The sequence below is a fragment of the Dipodomys ordii genome, unplaced genomic scaffold (assembly GCF_000151885.1).
Source record: "Dipodomys ordii isolate 6190 unplaced genomic scaffold, Dord_2.0 Scaffold97, whole genome shotgun sequence".
Classification (NCBI taxonomy): Eukaryota; Metazoa; Chordata; class Mammalia; order Rodentia; family Heteromyidae; genus Dipodomys; species Dipodomys ordii.
The window spans coordinates 348123-368863 of NW_012267313.1; the positions used below are offsets into that span (position 1 = coordinate 348123).

General features: G+C 38.7%; 1 protein-coding gene across 4 annotated transcripts in view; it reads left to right on the forward strand.

Annotated features, from left to right (window-relative positions):
- The window catches only part of Tpd52l1 (tumor protein D52-like 1), an 80796-nt gene that overhangs the window by 30455 nt on the left and 29600 nt on the right, over positions 1-20741 (forward strand). The gene's annotated exons all lie outside the window — the stretch shown is intronic.

The following is a 20741-nucleotide window of genomic DNA, read 5'->3' on the forward strand; positions in this document are numbered from 1 at the left end:
ACAAAGGAGGAGGCAACAATGCTTGATAAGAAATGTACTCATTATCTTGCCCATGTAATTGTAACCCCTCTGTACAGTATGTTCACAAAAAATTTAAATAAAAAAAAGAAAACTTTTTTCCTCTGAAATTTCCTATGGCAACTCCTTCTCAACACCAGAACATTTGAGAGGCTTTCCCTCTCTGCTTAAGCCCTTGTCTGTTGGTCTTGCACAGGGACAGACCCCAAAGTAGGCTGAGAGCAGTAACTCAGTCGGGTGAGTTGTTGCTTATGTGGTTATCATGAGTCTCAAGCCTAGGAGACAGTGACTTTCTGTTCTGATAAGCAGCATGTCTCTAAGCCCTAGTGTAGGGCAATGGTGAGAGTATTGCTCATATCACATACTAGTTAAAGCAGGGGTCTTCAACCAGCAGTGCTTACAAATATACAGAGCTTCCAAACTGACCTCCTAGTGCTTTTAAGTTTGGTTTAAAATGTATGAATCATCATATGACTCAAGTCAACAGGAAAGATAAGCCTTCTCTACTCAAAGCTGCAGTTGTTTTTAAGACTCTGTTTTTATTGGACATAGTGGTGCATATTTGTAATCCCAGCACTGGGGAAGTTGAAGTAAGAGACTTAAGTTTGAAGCCAGCATGAGCTACATAAGTGGGTTCCAGGCCAGCCTAACCTGCATAGTGAAATGCTGCCTCAAACAGTTCAAACAATAGCTATTTTTGATATAAAATTCAATCCTGTGTCCTAAATTCTTTTGATTCTCATAAAAAAGAAATAAGAACAAGCATAAACTTAGGTTTGTGACAGAAACATCTGGGACAGACTCAAAATTTTATTTACTACCTCCTTACGTTAAAGTACCAATAGGGACTTGAACTCAGGACTTATGCTTGTGACCACTTGAGCCATACCTCAGTAGCCTTTCTTCTTTAGTTATTTTTTCAGCTAAGGTCTCCTACTTTTTGCCTGGGCTTACCTCAGACCGTGATTCTCCTACCTATGTCTCTCAGACAGCTGGTATTACAGACATACACTACCACATCTAATCAAAATATAATAGTCTTGTTAATTTCTTTTTAAAAATTAGCATACAAGCATACATTAATATGAAAAGCTATTTCATTATTATGATTTCATAGATGAGTATATTGTAGTTTCTACAAATTTACCCCCTCCATTTTATTCCACTACTTGCCATGCCTTCACCACCACCACCCGTTTGTCTACAGTGTTTAGTGGGTTTTATTATACTGTCTTAATAATAATATATATACCTGTCCAAAATATCCTACAAATAAACGAAAATAGACTGAAAGCTTCTGTTTCAGTGCAAGGCCAACAATCACAAAATTACTTGTAATAAATGCATTACACATTGAATGGCTATTGAATTATGTTTTCTGATAGCTTAATAAAGACCACTGGCCTTTGATAGCTTGAAATAGATGCTTGTTTTATCTATTGTGATATATGTTTGTGTTTATCAGATTTCACTACAATTATACAACAAGTTTCTGTGAAAGAGAACTTCCTCTTTTCCCGTATATTGCTGTATTTGATACTAGATTATCAGCATCTACACCTTGTTCATTACCCCGGAATCTGAAGGGGCTTGTCATGATGACATGCTGTCACTCTTACCTGGCACTCAAGACATAGAGGAGGAGTCAGTGAGATTCTTGCCCACCACCATTTAGCCAATTAGTGACCGACTCCGCCTTCACATTCCTCCCCAGTAGTACCAGAGCTGTCTCCCTATTCTTTAATGATGGGGTAGGAATAAGAAAAAGACAATGCCTCCGAGCTGTCTGGCCAGTTCTGTGCTGCTGCTCACCAGGAGCATGCTGTGACTCTCCCACTGGCATCAGAAAGAGTTCCCCAACATTTTTTTAAACCATGAGGATCTGTGTTTAATTAATGTTCCTGTTTCCTAAAATAGACTTAGGATGATTTGTGCTGAGGATACAGCGAGGACCCCTTTGCTCTGATCAAGCCCCTCCACATGAAGCCTCTAGACAGGTCCCTTCCCTTCTAGAAAAGAGACATTGTCTTCTGATGCCTCAAATCATGTCACTTCAAAATCTTGGTTATTCTGTTCCCTCCATTGTCTCTCACAACCCCCACATTTCTCAGTCCACAAGCTGAGAAGTCCAAGAAATGTAGTTTCCCTTAGTGTTCTGCGTTCATTTCCGAGATCTTCTTCTAGCAGAGAGAATCGTAGGGAAATATTTTTACCCCCAGATCAACAGACAGCCCCTTCTTTCTGCCTGCCAGCCTCTAATGTGAAGACTGACATGTGGAGGGTTGAAAGGATTTAAAAACAAGTCTGCTTTTTGCATAAGGTAAAATATCATAGAAAACACTAAGCAGACACACAAACTTGGTGTTTATAAAATACCATAAAATTGTAATGTTTTCTTATGGTTGGGCCACACTTGGGAGACAAAGACATCTTTTCAGTAATTGCTCTCAACTGAGATGTATCCCTGAAATTTATAACCTGGTAGCTAGTTATGTTTCTTGACATTTGAGTGTTTGGGTTCTGATTATCAGTAGGTTGCAAAGAGCACATAGTAGCTAGTTATGTTTCTTGACATTTGAGTGTTTGGGTTCTGATTATCAGTAGGTTGCAAAGAGCACATAGTAGTTGATGAAGTGGCAAATCAAGTCAAAACGGAGATTGGAGCCCAGTGGATCTCAAAGTGAGGGACTTCACTCTCTGGTCTTAAGTGTCTAAAAGGTACTTAATGTTCATAACCTGCAGCAGTAGAATCACACGGGTCTCCACAGGAAAACAAGCAAAAGAGGGAGGTAGAGTATCACAGCACACACATGTGGTAAAGAACTGCTCACTTGCAGAAAGTTAGGCTGCAGCAGCAGCTTCAGGTCATATGCTTGGTGCAAGCTATGAGACCTGTGGCTTTGGAGCTCTTCCTGAGCCTTTGGCTCTCAAGGCCAAGGTCTGGGCAAGGTCAGCATAGTTAAAGCACTGCCAGGAGCTAGGATTACACCCTGGGCTTCATGCCAGGGACCAGGCCTCTGTGTGAACTGAGTGTGATCTTGAGCAATCTTGATCTCTGCTTTGCTCTTTCAGAGGAACCTAAGGTCTGCTTCCTTTAGGATCAGATCTAAAGTCCATTGCCAGCGCATCCTGAATACTGCAGAGGTGTACCCAGATGCTGTCAGCTGTGGAGAGGCTCTTACAGCCCTTTTGCCTCTTTCAAGCAGTTAGAATCTTCCCTTTCTGTCTTCTGCGTGAGTATCTCGGGGAGTGTTGGCAGGCAGTATAGGCCAACTGGAGAAATTGAACAACTGCAAAGTTGGCTTTCATTTTCCACTCTGTGTACTAGGTGGATTTGTTTCCTAATTCTCTCTGCACACAGTGGTGCTCGGATTAATGAAGGAAAGAAAATATTTTTCCAAACTTGTAACCACGAGTGCGTGGCTAGTTTCTAAACCAGAAGAGCCAAGTCACCTGAGCACAGAAAAAGCAGGGCAACTCAGTTCCACCTCTTTCTTTCTGGGAACATCAGTCGCTTTATCGATAATTTATGCCTTATCATGGTAACTACTTATGTGAACTAATGTGCATAAACCACTGGCACCATGACTGACACTTCAGGAGTCATCATTAGGGATACAGTCTGCCTCTACAGCCAAGCAAAGCTTTCTCAGTGCTGTTCACCTATGTGTAGTTTCCCTCCACAAGAGACATTGGGTGTAGTCTGGAGACATTACTGATGCTGACACTTGAAGAGAGGTATGGTTGATAATGGGCCAAAAGAGACCAGATATACTATAACACATCCTATGTGCATAGGACAGCCACCCATAGCAAAAAATTCTTCAGCTAAAACTGCCAGTGCTGAAGTTGAAAATAATGGGAGAGTTATCGTTGAAAGTAGTGAAGTGGTTGGGAATGAGTGGTAGAGTGATAGCCTTGAGCAAAAAGAAGCTCATGGACAGTGCCCAAGCCTTGAGTTCAAGCCCCAGCACTGGGAAAAAAAAGTGGTGAAGTTATTTAGGCTCCAGTGACTCATACCTGTAATCTAGTCTACTCAGGAGGCTGAGATCTGAGGATTGTGCCCTGAAGCCAACTCAGGCAGAAAGCTACTCAGAAACAGCTGGAAGTAGCACTGTGGCTCAAGTGGTAGAGCGCTAGTCTTGAGCACAAAGAGGCTCAGGGACAGCACCCAGGCCCCAAGTTCAAGCTCCAGGACCAGCAGAAAAAAAAAGTGGTGAAGTTATCTAATGTTCCTTAGGAATGAGAACATGTCAACATGCTTGATTACTGACCTCTTTCAACACTTAGAGACAAACACCTGGAGAGTCTAGAATCAGACCTGTAGAATCTAGGGCTGTGAAAATAAAATCTGATTTCAATGAGAGAAAGCTTTTCCTTGACACACATGGATATTTCTCTTGAATTCCAAAGAGAAAGTAATGTAAACAAGTCTAAAACAAGACATTCTAACTATTCAGTTATAGACTGAAGATTCAAAGGCTGAATTCAGTTGATTATAACTTTTACCAATAATATAGCCTAAAAATATTTTTGCTAGATATGTATTATTTACTAAATTACTCCATTTTCATGGCACATAGAACCAAGAAGAACCATGTATTAATGTCAATGTGTTCAGAGGCATATGTTTTTATACCCAATTTAGTTGATTAAAGATATTATATGCAGGAATGAAATTCCATGGAGCAAGTCTTCTGATAAATTAACAGTTTATAACAAAATGAATATCAGGAAACTGAAATGAGATTAAAAGAAGGGAAGAATAGTAGGAGGAGAAAAGGTGAATGAAAAAGTAACAAAGCACAGATACAGCCAGAATACTCAATGTATATATGTATATGTAATAAAGGAAGTGAGAAGCCTGATCTTGATCAATGACACCCTTTTCAACATTCTCATCTATCCCTTCCCTACTCCCCCCTTCCCTCACTTTTCTTAATGTGAAAGTTTGGTAATTTCTTCCATACAGTATTTTCCTATGTAAAGAAAATACATGTATTTGTAATATTTGATATGAAATTTTAAACTATAGTTGTATATAGTTTTAATAACATGATATTAAATGATTATTTTGAGGTTTATGTTATCATTAGTTTTTCTGGAAAATAATGTTTTGTGAAGCCTGGATTTATCCAAGATGTATATAAGTAATCTCTTTCTGTGTGAGTGATATACTCCATTTTTCAAAGTTGTCTTCATTAATACTTCAGTGAACAACCTAGTTAATGTTGCTAAACATCATACTACCCTCTCTCTGATGTTCTGTGTTCAAATATTATCTGAATCTACTGTAAAGAGATAATGAAGCATTAATCTGGGTTAAAAGTTAGGAAAGTCTCTAATTCTATCATAATTATAAGACCATTGGATTCCTTAACCAATGGTTCGTTTTCCAGGAGTAAAAAAAATACAAACATCCAGGATTTACATATTTTCTTATCAGAACTTACTAGGGTAGAATATTTTACGTCTGTCTCTAAGACTGTAGACTTCTAGAATCTTCCTTTACTAATAGTAAATGTATAATTTAAAATATAAATGTAAGCCACGTGACAGCGGCTCATACCTATAATCCTAGCTACTCGGGAGGCTGAGATGTGAAGACTGCAGTTCGAAGCCAGCCAGGGAAGAAAAATGCGCAAGACTTAATTCAGAAGAAGTAGCAAAAAGCTAGCTGGAAAGCATGGTTCAAGTGGTAGTGTGCCAGCTGGGAAAAAGAAAGCTGAGAGAGGGCTCAAGGCCCTGAGTTGAAAGCCCCAGTAACATCACTACAAAAGAAGACAATATTTCAAATTAACCATTATGTGTGTGTTGTAACCAGCCAAGAAATACAGGGGAATATACAGCAGAGTCAGTAATTATTTTATGTGTCTTCATGAGGTTATTGGTGGATCCTTGCAGGAGGAAGTACAAATGTCAGCCCTATATGGGCCCTGTGCTCCATGGAAAAGTCTTGTAACTTCTCTGGACCTAGTTAAGAGTGGCCTTTGTCCCTTATCTCCTCCTATTGAAGAACCAGCTCACCCCTGCCAGTGCATTGGCAGTCTAGTCTGAGTTATACAAGGAATACATGGGGCCAGCAGGAATGAGGGTTATTTCCCCTGGGCCATACTTGGTCACAGTCACTGGGATAAGTACAATATGTCTCCATGACTTCTGTAATCCAATAGAGACCTTGACCCCAGCAAGAATGGTGCCCAAATCTAACAGAAGGGTTATGAGACCTTGAAACTCAAAGCAGAGCAATGATGCAAACCATATCTTTTAATTTTTTATTTTCTGATAATTATATTTAAAGATGGAAAGAGCAAGAAGCAAATTGGTCTTCATTGCCATTATATTTTATTTAACCCTATGTATCCAAACCATTATTTCAACCTGTAATCAATATCACAAGTTGTCTGCAATAAAGAATGTGATCATCATCTTGATGTCCAAGCCCAGATTGCTGCATTGCCTTTCTGTGTTGAAACAAGCACATGGATGATAGGCATGTTCACAGAGAAAAAGTGTCATTCCTTCCCCAAATGGCTTGTGTGTGAACTCAGTCACTTGCTTTCTTTTTGTGTAATAGTATATTACAAAAGTTCTTCATAGTTAACAATAAAAGACCCTGAATAGCAAAAACGATCCTTAACAGAAAGAACAGTGCTGGAGGAATATCAAATTTCAAACTCTACTACAAAGCCATAGTAATCAAAACAGCTTGGTACTGGCACAAGAACAGACTTCAGGACCAATGGAATAGAATTGAAAACCCAGAAATGAACCCACAGACCTACAGCCATCTAATCTTTGATAAGAGAGCTAAAAAAATAGAATGGAAGAAAGACAGACTCTTCAGTAAATGGTGCTGGCAAAATTGGTTAATCACTTGTACAAAACTAAAGCTAGATCCTTATATTTCACTCTGCACCAGAATCAACTCCAAATGGATGAAAGACCTTGGAGTCAAAGCAGACACTCTGAAAACATTACAGGATGGAATAAGAGAAAACCTAGGTCTCCTTGACACAGGCCGAAATTTTCTTAATAGAAACCCAGAAACACAACAAATCAAAGAAAGGTTGGACAAATGGGATTGCATGAAATTGCAGAGCTTCTGCATGGCAAAGGACATAACTAGCAAGATCAACAGAAAGCCCATGGATTGGGAAAATACCTTCACTAGCCATGCAATGGACAAGGGTCTCATATCTAAAATATACGTGGAACTCAAAAAATTAAATTCCCAACAACAAATCCTCAAAGAAACAAATGACCAAGAAATAAGTGGGCGAAAGACTTAAAGAGAAACTTCTCTGAAGGGGAAAGAAGGATGGCCAATAGACAAATGAAGAAATGCTCAACCTCTCTAGCCATAAAAGAAATGCAAATCAAAACAACATTGAGATACCTCCTCACCCCAGTTAGAATGGCTATAATCAAGAACCCTAATAATAACAGATGCTGGAGGGGATGTGGACAGAAGGGAACCTTACTGCATTGTTGGTGGGAGTGTAAACTTGTTCAACCACTTTGGAAAGTAGTATGGAGGTTCCTCAAAAGACTCTACATAGAGCTCCCCTATGACCCAGCAATCCCACTTTTGGACATTTACCCAAATGATCACAAACAAGACTGTACTAAAGCTATCAGCACAACTATGTTTACTGCAGCATTATTTACTATGGCTAAGATATGGAACCAGCCCAGATGCCCCTCAGTAGATGACTGGATCAAGAAAATGTATATATACACAATGGAATTCTATGCCTCCATCAGAAAGAATGACATTGCCCCATTTGTTAGGAAATGGAAAAACTTGGAAAAAATTATATTACGTGACATAAGCCAGGCCCAAAGAAACATAGGTCCCATGGTTTCCCTTATTTGCAATAACTAGTATATGTCTGAGACAAACAGAAACTATCAGACAAGTTGATGTTAGGCGAAATGAACCTCAAGATAAGGATTCAAATGTGTTTTTTTTTCTTTCTTGCAATTGTTTTATTTATAAGATGATTTCTTTGTTGCTTTGTATGTACCTCCTCCAGGGTATAAGCCTTGCTGTCACTATATTTAATGTTGATATAATTTGTGGAGGGGAAGGGAAAAAGCAAACTGTTTAAATAGGTTTACAGGTGGACCCATTACAACAATGAGATGTACAAGACGTTATGTCGAAAAATGAACTTTACAACTTTGGCAGGGTGGGGGGTGGAGGGGTTGGGGGGAAGGGTAGGGGGGTGTGGGGGTGGGAGAGCAGGAGATGGGAAGGGATGGTATAGGGAAACAAAGGAGGAGGCAACAATGATAAGAAATGTACTCACTATCTTGCCCATGTAATTGTAACCCCTCTGTATGGTATTTTCACAATAAAAAAAAGTTCCTCATAGTCAATATATACTGGTTCAATTGATTATTCTGCATAACTGAGAAGTTGTGGCTGTGCAGATACTGTACTTCCTTCCCTTTCTGTAGTTGTTTACCATGTCCACAGTGCTTTAGTTGGTAGCGTTTGCCTTACTCTATCATCTTTCTCCATAGATTGAATCTCACAAGCATGTCAACATCCCTACCCCTGCTGGCATGGGGCAGAGCCCAATGGTACATGAAGTGGCAAAAAAGAATTCATTTCTATATGACCTTTCTAGGCTAGTATCCAAGTTTTGCTAATGGTTTAGACAATGAATTGTATACCTTTGTAATGTCTTTATTATTAGAGATGTATTTTTATATTTAATTTGGCCTTCATATCATCTTGTCGTCAATCTATTTTAAATTTCTAGCTTGTACATTTTATTCTTGCTAAACAGTTCATAATTCAGAAGCATGTATTTTCATCCCGTTTTCTTCTCTCTTTCTCTCTTTTGTGGAATTGGGGGTTGAACTTAGACTCTTGGGCACTGTAGTCCTTGAACCACACTCCTAGTCCTTTTTGCTTTAGTTATGTTTCAGGTAGGTTCTCTCATTTCTTTTGGTCTGAATATGTCACAAACCATGATCCTCCCACCTGTTCATCCTGTGTAGCAATGATTATAGGTATAAACCAACCATAACTGGATCATTGATTGAGATAGGAGCTCATTAACATTTTGTCCTGGTTGGCTTCAAACTGATTATCTTCATCTTTGCCTGACTGGACAACCATGTCCAATCTTCATCTCTTAACATTTAATTTCCTACCCAGATTTCAGGAGGAAAAGAGAAGCTTTTTGAAATGGTAGCAACTATTTAAATGTTGAATATTTGAAATGAGAAACTAGGGAAACTAAATGTTACTGAACTGATTTGTTAATAGTACGGAAAGACTACCTATACCTCTGATGAAATACTTTCTACAGTTTCAGGCCTCTGAGTTTCACTGCAGTCCCAGTCAACATGGGGTCAGCCTACATATGTTGGTGGCTACATTGGTAGCTTCATCATAGCTTTACTCTCAAATCCCTGCTCCAACCTTGATACTGTGGAAGGAATAGAAAGTTTAACAAAGCTGGGGTTGGAAGAGGTGCTGTGGCTCAAAATGGTAGAATGCAAAAGAGCTCAGGGATAGTGCCCAGGCCCTGATCAAGCTCCATGACCAAAAAAAGTAAGAAAGAAAGAATGAAAAGAAAAAGAAAGTAAAAATAAAGCTGGGGCCTGTCTTTCATCTTACCTCTTCTTTAAATACATCTTGGGGACAATTGCATTTTTCTTCATGCTCTGAGTACATACCTTCCACTGCTAATGGACTGGTTTCGCTGTTTTCTGATGCCAGCCCTACTGGGTGATTGGGAAATTTCAAAGGTGAGTGAGCATTTGAGGAGTGACCTTAAGATGGAATGTGGCCTGTCCAGCAGCGCTGACTATGTATAGGTAATGTCTGTCCACTGCTGGAGTATGACAGGAGATGAAGACAACTCCAGGACTCCTCAGATTCTGCTTGAGTATCTAAGGAAGATTCAGGTAACAAAATAATGTGAATTCAAAGTCCAGTGTCCAGGGTATGTTTGTAGAATGAAACAAAGAAAATGGTAAAGGTAGAACAGGAAGAGGAGGATTTTTTAACAGAATTTTTTAAAGTGAAATGGGTGTTACTTTTTTGTTAGTTTAAATTCAGAATAATTTATTACTTTAGTGTGTTTATGTAATATGAATTTTTTATTGGTGGACTCGGGACTTAACACTTGCTAAACAAATGCTCTACCATTTAAGCTATGACCCAATTCCAAGTTTCCATGTAATATGAACTGGATGTTTTCTTGTGTTGAATCTGGAGCTTTGCCTTTAGTTAGATTTGACATCTTTTCCCAGGTTCCAGGAGAGGTGAGTAGGAGCAGTTACGTATGTTATTTTTGTGAAAAAGGAGCAGAATAAAAAGAGGGAGGAAGATATAGAAGCGTAGTTGTTTGGCTATTTGTCCTGAAGTACTCACACCTACAATAAGCTTCTTTATTTTTCCTCATGCAATGTGGGGTTTGGTTACAAGAGGAAGTTCCTGGAGTCTGTCCATAAGGAACATTAAACATTTTTTTGTTTTCCCATAGCTATGTTTTTAGTTTTTTATTCATAAGTTTGCTATGTTTTATGACTTTATTTTGGGGTTGTTTGGGTGTGGCTTGTCAGGTTAGCTAGGGTATATCTGTTTTGTGTGTCAGTGCCTTACAAACAATTGGATCAATAAAGATACACCAACTACCTTAATCTGCTATTTGGAATGTGGGAGCTTAGATAAATAGAGGAGATTTGTGAATTTTATATCTTTTAATAAAAATTGGCTTAGTGTTTCTCCCTGCTTTGGATGTGATGGTTGAAATGCCAAACCCAGCAGAGAAGGCCACGTGACCTCGTGTCAGCAATAAAAGCCCAGGTCTGGCCAGCTCCCTCTGGTTGTGAGTCCAGCTGGCCCCACCAGAGTGACGTGCAGCAACAACCCGTGGCAGAGCAAACGACCCCACTACCTGTAAGGAACTTAAGCTTCTCTGTGTCCATCTTTCAGAAAACCTGATGTCTTCTATATTTTTTTTCCTTTGACCTACTTCTAAAATGGTATTTTAAGAAAATTTCTACAATATTCACTCAAGGCACCCTTTCTTTGATGTATTTTAAACAATATAACTTAATGTAGATGTTAGAAATCATTACATGTCATGAAGAAATGACATTCTAATATATGGCCCCAGGTAAATAACAGTGTTCAACTTGTCAGGGTGTTTATAAGATCACACTGTAGCTTTCTTGCCAGTGCAATTAACATCTGCCTGTCAGAACAAGTCTGGCATATCTTAGTCTTGTCACTTATAACTTTGTCAAGGAAGGAGGGATTTAGGATTTTTTTTTAACCTGAAAAGATGAAGGCATCAATTTGAACAGAACATTGAGTCAAAGCTAGCTTCCAGTCTAATGGCATGCTGAACGGGCAAGATGCAGTCACAAACATGGAGCTATGGTAGCAGCAAAGTTGACATATTGATGTGAGCTGATTGGTACTTATCTGTCATTTGTTATTTGTTACCAGTGTTCATGACCATCACATTGGCGATGAGTCTTGGTCATTTTATCTCCAAGAGATGCCTCCCTTGCTGAATGGTACATATGTAAGGCCACGATAGCTCATTACATTATTCCACAAGTGTTTATTGAGTTCCTATTATGAGTGAACAAAGCCAGGAGTATACAGAGGCTGAAATACCTTGTGATTTAAAGGAAGAAAAAGACAATGACTCATGCAATTAAAATGCAACATATTAAGTGCCAGAATATTTTGAAGTCTTCTAACTCTCTCATAATGCTTACCTACTGATCTTTGCCTTCCACTTCATTCTTCATTTTGCTCTAGATTCTGAAGCAGTAAAGTGTATAGAACTTATCACAAATACTTGTGGTTGGCCAAGCAAACCAGTTTCCCAGATTTATTCACCCACTGGGCTGATCACCTCTGCTGTGGGTGTCTTTACCATTTACAACTAGCATTCTGAAGGCTCCCAGCATATTCCGAAGAGCCTGATTCATCTTACTTGTTCTCATTTTACTTACTTGTGAGTAAAAAGGGATTTAGAATTTAATCATAAATATGAAGGGAATATAATATAAACTGATCAAATAAAATGTCTGGATCTAGAAACCCACAGATGACAGCTTGAATGTGGTATCTGTCTAATAAGGCAAACTGGAAGGCCAGCCATTCTTACATAGTAATGAAAATGTCTTACTGTCAGGACATCTTCTGTCTGTCATCAAGTGAACTGATGATCTGAAGCCAGCCACTCCCATAGCTTTGGGCAGTGTCTTTGTACTCATCAAGTTAGCAGATCCTATCAATCACCACTAATTCTCAGAAGTTTCAGTGTCTTCCAGAGCATCATGCAGGTAGAGATTGGATATGGGACCAGGGGGGCTTATGTAAATGAAGCCAATTCTTACCTAGAACCTGAGAAGGAGTCCTGGTCAAATCTTGGCCATAAAAATGATAATTTTTAGGTTTATGTGTATCCAGGAACTTTTAATGGTTACTTGGTTAATGATTTGGAATAACATATTTTTTTTCTATCTTACTATTCTGTTAGATTCTACTAACTTCCATTGTCATAAGAGTTAGCCTGAGGAATTTTTTTAACAGGGATGTGTTCTCACAGTCAGAGGCATTCACTTTCTGCACATGGATGAGTGAGAAATGGAAGGAAATAATTCCCTATGTTTCTTGGTTTTTATCTGTGGTAGCATATTACCTCCATCTTCAGACAAAGTCAGGTTTTATTGAAGCTGAAATTTTTCTTTAGAGATTAGTCAATTTGAATGCACATCTATTTGGATTGTTATCTAACGAGTGTATCAGAACAGAATAGGAAAGACAGAATATAAGAACTTAATCTGTTGCAAACCTGGCAAACATCTTTAAATAACACTCTCAGTAAATAGCATAAAATCTTTCTCTATTCAAGTGGTCAGTAGATTCTCAGTATAATCATTACAGATATAATATCTGGTTTTAGTGGCATTAAATGAAACCAAAGCTTGGAAAACAATACTATTACTGGTGACTAATGCATCCTTCATATTTTAGGGACAATAAATATTTACAGGACAGTATCTGAAATATTTTCTACATAAACTTACTTCACTATAATTATAATATATACTAGTTGTTAGTACAATTTGTAATGCAATTAATGCCACAGTTTATATTAGGTATAATTTAGAATAATATGAAGTATATACTTACTTACTGATATATAGAGAAGTCAAAAGAGTCAGTATTTTAAACTAATTAAGAACTATGGAATGATAACTTGCTATTCTAGTTTTATTCACAATATGCAGGGTTCTTCCAAAAAAAGAAGAAAAACTGAGGAGGAAGAGGAACGAGCCTTTCAAAAGTGACAAAGTAACTCAAATGTAGGGATACTGCTTTAACAACTTGTCTGGTTTAAAGGCTTTGGGGGTAAAGAATAGACAGTTTGGCTGCATTCATCACTTCAGCCAGCTGTATGTATAATAATTTCAAATTCAGGCTCAAAGGAACGGATATCCATCTGTTGATAGGTTTTTGAATTAGGTTTTGACATGATGAAAATGATATGTTCAAAATATTTGTGTTGTGTATATTGGGTGTGGGGAAGAAATGCAAGCAGGGAGATGAAATTTAGCTCAGATTTCTGCAGTGTGAGGATGTGTGACAAAAGTCTGAATCATTGTCATCGCAGTGAAAAGTAAAATGGATAGACAAATGTCAACAACAAATGTAAGCAACATCCAGATGATTTGAAAGAGCAAGTCCTATAAGAAAAGTTAAGTCTACTCTAGACTCTTTCCAATATGGAAGCTGCAACTATCAATGCTGTGAGCATTGGTCTTTGGTATGACCCAGTCATTATGAGCCTAGGGTGAATGATGAGCCTCTTGAGTATAATGGGGTTCTTGATTATGATAGGGACACACCTTAGTTCCTGTCTAGTCTTTACATGAAGTCACAAGAGCATGAATTCTATAACCTAGTCATGTTTCATTCAAACCTCAAGTCTTCTGTCCATTATCTAGATTTGCTTGAGCAAATTAATAAACTTTATCTTGGTTTTGCAAGTCTTATCAGTAGAAGTTTTAATGACTTAATTTTGGGGACTATCTGTTTAAAGATGTTAGAGCCTTGAAAGACAGAGATAATATCTTCCTCATTAGTATGAGTCAGCTTTGCTTATTGTCTGACATAGTAAAGACAATATCTTTCTCCAGAGCCAAGAGTAGGCAAGTTTGCTTCCTGCCTGTTGAAAAAGATTTAGATTCTTTGAGCTCGGGGATATACAGTTGAGATGCAAACCATCTTTGTACACAGGACCCATCTAGACCTCTCTGTGTCACCCTCTCCATGATGTGGCAAAAGGAAGCGACCTGAATGTCACATTCATGCTACTTGCTGTGTTTGAGTTTGTGACCCTGGAGGCTTGGGTCTGCTGTGGCAGGCTAATTTGTTAGCTGCAAGATAGTAAAAGCCCCAGACTGTTGTTCATGATGTCCCCTCTTGAATGGGCTTCAGTAGAGGAAAAGGAAGATATGGAACATCCGTGGCATTTCATGTATATGGTTATGAAGCACGTTTATTCCACTTTTCTCCTTAAGAGAGTAATTGAGCTGCTGCTGAAAGTCTCTGCAGTGCTAGTAGCAATTACGCCATTTCATTATGTTGCAGCCTGGGAAGGTCCTTTTTCTGAGTTCCATATACATTTGGGAAAGATTCAGAAAAAAAGAACCTCTGAAGTTATTAAGTACATTATTATGCTGCCAGCTGTATAGGTCTAGGTCTTTCATTAACTTCTTTCAGGCCAGGAAGGATCTTTACAGAGCAACCAAGAGTTGCCAGTAGCAGTTCTTTATGCAGTTTCAAGGATTGAGCTAGCCATGGAAGGGGTTAGCGTAAGCCATTGAAGACAGAGGGGCTAAAGGAGAAAACAGACTCTCTAAGAGGACCTGATAGTTTCCAGAAGGTTTGGTGGAGGAAGAAGTGTCACTCTTGCAGTCTGTTGAGATTCTATGATTACTGTTTTTTCCCCTTACACCCCATAGTGTGACTTTCAGGTACTGATCCTGAGTTAATATTTGCAAAGATATCTTCCCATCAGAGGTGCTGGCAGAGCAAGTATGTTTTTCTCTTAACTGTGGTTTGGCCCTATATCATCATGCTATAGGACAGATCCTCATTCTAGGAAGTGGGGACTGGGTAGGGAGGAAATATCAAGGGTGGCCAAAACCAGTTTCTGTCGAGAAGGTGCTTGTATTCCAGATGGGATGATGAGAAATTTCATCAAAAAGGCATAACACAGGTCTGGGAAGGTGGCTCAGTGGTAGAGCCCTTGCCCTGGGTTCGATTCCTCAGCACCACATAGGCAGGAAAAGCCCAAAGTGGTGCAGTGGCTCAAGTGGTAGAGTGTTAGCCTTGAGCTGAAGAGCTGAGGGACAGAGCCCAGGCCCCATGCCAACCAAAAAAAAAAAAAGACATGACACAGGGGACAACACAGCCAGGCCCTGTAAGCTCATACAAGTGCTAACACCACTGCCAAGGGGCCTTCATTTATTTTCTGCCATCACTTTGAACTCTGAGGCTGGACTTTACCCATGTCCAGCTAAATGCCATAGTGGATTTACCTAGTTTATTAGAAAACAGCCCAAGTTGTTGTGTATCCTCAGCTTCAGATGTAATCACTAGTGATTCCTGGAGTGAACTAGGAGACACATTACCACTGACTGCTGTGTGCACAAGTATAGCCCAAACAAAATCATGCTGTCAGGAGGCAGTCCTGGCATAGGGCCAGCCATGTTGAGCTTAGCCCCTCAAATGCTGGAGCGGAGAACACTCACTTGTTTCTTGTAGTAAGAAAAGAACACACCTGCTAAAAGCAAGCTCACCTTTGTGGAAGTCTGTATCCATTTTCCAAATACAGACTACTTGGGACATTCCAGGAAACCTGTCCTCAACTCTCTCCTTCCAGAGGGGCCTAGTTGATTGAGCTCTACAATTCGAGATGGATCTGTAACTCTTCTAGGTTAGCCAGGATTGCTAGGTCTTCTACTATACATGAAGAGGCAAGTTATAAGATCTTCCTTGAGAATCCATGTAGAGACCACAGACCAACTTTTAACACTGTCTCATCTGTGTCAGAGGGTCAAGAGTTTGGATCAGTAGTGCTGCTGTGCAGTGGTACCCTCCAGGGTCAGTGTGAGAGGATGATGACTGATTGCCTGCCCCTCACCTGGGCCCCTGACAAGTGAAGGGCACTGGAAAAGCACAGAAGGAATAGACACTTATTGTTCAAATAATTTAGGCTTCTAGACCATTTATATCAGACTGTAAAAGACTGTACAAATGAGGAAGTGACCTCTGTGCATTTAAGGAATGCTGGCCTGAAGCAATGGATGATTTATTGAAAGCTCAAATTTGAGCTCAAATTTGATTTGAGGCCATAGCTAGTCATGGAAGTGAGAACTGGTAAAATCTAAAATTAACTCTTCTTTACCCAAATTTTGTGATATTATATCTTTATTTACCTCAGAGCTTGTTTGAAGAAAAAGACATGTAAACTAGCTCAGTTTTTTTTAAATGGTTTAACACTAAAGAGAAAGCTCATCAAAATTCAGAAGTCAATCAAGCATTAAGACTAGCAAAATGATAGGGCCAATGACAGGTGACTCATGCATAACTCAGTTTTCAATCAATTTTTGTTGAAGGCAGGAAGGAAGGAGAGAAGGCAGGTGGAAGAGAGGGAAGGAGGAGAAAAGGAAGGAAGGAAGGAAGGAAAGTAGGGAGAGAGGGAGGAGGGATGGAGGGAGGAGGGAGGAAAGGACGGAAGGGAGGAGGAAGACAGGAAGGAAGAAAGATCTAGGGCAGTTCTAGAGATTTAAGTTTACTTACACCTTTCTGCCAGGATCTGATTTAACCTTACTCCGTTATTGGTCCTTTGTGGCAGTCAGATTTCAAGAGAGGAATCCAGAGGACACCCTATGTCAGTTGTTCTTTCCAGTCCCTTAAGCAGTGGCCAGAAAGGGTATTGCCAAGTGCCCTTAATACAACAAAGATTCAACTAAAACACTAAAGAGAGCACAGCAGTTTAGGGAAATTATTTTGGATGTCACTAGGATATAAATGTCAGTGGTTCATCACAGTGAAACGTTTCTGTTAGCTTCTTGAAGACACATTAATGCCATCTAATTTTTCTTTCATGGCACTTGGATTTTAAAATAGTCCCAATCAAGGTAGAAAATCATTCAATTATGATCAGACTGGAAGCCAACATGGTTTTGCTGGTTATTATATGCCAGGCACAGTGCTAGGCATTTTGCAAAACTGTAACCCCTCACATGTTACCCTCATGGGTAGCAGTATTATCCCTGTTTTACAGATGTGAGGCTTCAACTAATGCAGTTGCAAAGTTGAAAGAGTTGGGTTAAAATTCTTTCTAAGATTGGTTTGTCCCCAAGACATATACTCTTTTTCAGTGTCCCTGCTATCTTGTAATCAGCCAATAAATCATGAATCAAAATGTTATGATAAATTTTGCAGGATAGAGCCAGCTCTCTTCCATGAGTCAGTGATGAAAATATGTTTTAGGAACATAACAACCGGGCAGGCATGCTGTTATGAATTGGATAATTAGTGAGGGAAAAATTAGTTCTTAATACATCCTAGGCCCAAGTGAGAACAATTTATGTAGTCGGTTTGTAAATGAGATGGAAAAGAATGAGATGGGAAAAATGAAATTTTGTACAAAACAATGTGATTTCATTTTTAATCATATAGATGTGGATATATGCCTTCCCCTTCCTTGGCTGCCCATTCTGCTTGCCCACAGAGACAGCCAATTGGGTTTTAAAAATATTTTTAACAACTCTATACTGAACGTGTTCAGATTTTTTCCCCTTTGGCATTATTCCCTAAACCATATAAGAACTGTATGCATAGCATCTATATTATATTAGACTTTATGAATTAACAAATCTAATATATCCAGAGATGATTTGAAATACACAGAAAAAATACATCAGTTATAGGCAAATTACTAGGCCATTGTATATGAAGGACTTAAGCATCCTGGTATCTGGTTGGATTCTGGAAACAATCTGTCATGGTACTTCAGGGTGACTATATATATATATTATTTTAGAAAATGAGGTTGGCAAAGGTGTTAAGATACTTAATCATTTTATAAACCATAAAAAGGAACATACTACCACATAATTGTAAAACACTATTGATTATAAGAGGTTTCTTGACTCTGAGATGCTATAGTAGGCGGTGGGGATGTGAGGAAAAGATCTGGAGTATTTCGCATTATGGTGACATTTGTGACCTCTAGGAGGTGCATGCAAGTTTCCCACAATGCCGCTCTCTCTTGATCCTCTTGAGCCTACTCTCAAAGGTCCGTGGACCTGGGAAAAGTTTTCAAATATATTTTTATTGTAAAGATACTGTACAGAGGGGTTACAGTTATATGAACAAGGTAATGAGTCCATTTCCTATCAAGCATTGTTACCCCTCCTTTGTTTTTCCCCTACCATCCCTTTCCTTCCCACCTCCCCAACTCTTCCCTCTACCCTCTCAAAGTTGTAAAGTTCATTTTCAGCATAGTGTCTTGTACATCTCATTATTACAATAGGTCATCCTGTATCCTTATTTCAGCATTTTGTTTTTTCCCCTTCCCCTCCCCAAATTAGAAAAATGTATATACTATATGCAGGACACTAGAATCAAATACAGTGACAACAGGGGTTATACCATGGGGAAAGAACATACAAAGAAACAAAAAATCATATAGTACATTATAAGTACATTAAAAAGAATAACAAGAAAGATAAAATCATTTGTGTCCCTATCTCGGGGTTCATTTCATATGTACATAGCTTTTGACCTCTTCTGCTTGTCTCAGACATTTACTAGTTATTGCAGATAAGGGAAACCATGGGACCTATGTTTCTTTGGGAGAGCAGTTTTAAATCCCTTGCTGTGTTCCACAGTATGGTTCAAGCCTTGGTTTAATGGTATAAAAGACCTGTTGTATTGTTTTGTATTGTATTGCATTTGAAGCCTCGGCTAGAACGCCAAGGCAACAGGAAACATAATTCAGTAGCAGATTAGAGGATGTTACTAGCAAATAAATGAAAATTAGCAGTTGTACAATGGAGGTACATGAGAAATAATACTTAGGTTTTCATAGTAGGTTTATCAGAAAGTCAAGTTCTAACAAACTTGTTTTCTACTTTTAATTTCCATCCTTCTAGAATTGACTTGTATCAGTTTGGGGGGGGGATTTTGTGTACTCAAAGATAATCATAAATCCTACAGTAAGGAGATAAGCTCAGTGATTTTCCCCTGAAGGAATAAATGGATATTTTGAAGTTCTTTTTTTTTTTTTTGGTCAGTCGTGGGGCTTGAACTGTGTTCCTGGGCACTGTCCCTGAGCTCTTCAGCTCAAGGCGACTGCTCTACAACTTGAGCCACAGCGCCAATTCTGATATTTTGAAGTTTTATGTTATAAGAAAAATTCCTGAGGCTATTTTTTACCAGCATTTTGAAGAAAATGTAATTAAGTAATAAATATTACAGTTTTTAGTTTCTCATTGGACATGATAAGTTTTCATTTAAGCTGCTTTACTGGATTCCTTCTTTTATTAAATCAGGATAATTTTGTATGCTTTTTGAAACTATACACTTTTCTCCTTTGTTTGATTTATTTAATCCCCTAGTATGGAGCAGGATTATTTTACTGTTTACAAGAAATTTGTAACTTTTGACTATTTGCCAAAAATATATCATATAACCACTGGTGTGGAATTACAATTTGTAAGCATTTTAATTTATAGCTTAAGCCATTACCTAGTCTGCAAGAATGCCTGGTAGGATTCAGCAAGAATATGTATGATTTCCTTTCAAGATTAAAATAAGTACTTTAACCTAAAATTCATCTCTTGGTTCATAGTTGATAACATTTTAGGTACTATTTATCAAATGGTTCTCAGTTAGGGAATTACTGCTGTGGTTTTAATATGTTTCCAAACTTTGTGTATTGAAAACTAATCCCAAATGAAATAATATTGAGCTTCACTGGGTTATCAGGGCTCTATCATCACAAGTATTAAAGCTGCTATTGCAGAAGTGGAATGAGTTGTCACCGCAGTACACTTCTCATAAAGGAAGGGTTCAGCAGGCATGTGGGAGCATTTGACAGTTTCTTTAAGGCCTACCTGCTTTCTAAAGTTCCTCCATTAGCAGTAAACCTAAGGAAATTATCTTTAAGACAATTCTCTGTGCTTTATTGCACTTAAAAGAATAGAATAGCTGTCTTTATGTTCAAAATACTGTGGTAGCAGAATTACAATATTTGTTCATGCTACTTCTTGGTGTGTGTACTCTGTTTAAACCAATGCTAGATCTGGGTGTGAACCAGCAAAATTATTCTTTAGCTGAGATTTCTCCTTTGTTGAGCTCCTGTTTGTGTTTGTCCCTGGAAAAGGGGCTTCTGGAATGTCTGGTAAATGAAAGCACTATCCACTGTGTTTCTTCAGCATCACTGTTCCAAATTCCTCAGATCACGTCATCCAAAATGGAGAGAGTCTTCCTTGTTTAACTTGTGGTCTTAGATTGTCTGGGCCTATTCACATGGTTGGTGCACATTCAAATGACAAGTTCACACATCATCCACTTGGGGTTATGAGTTCTGAGGGGAGGAGGTTTTTGTCCATTCAGCACTACATTTCAAGAATTACCCTGAACATTG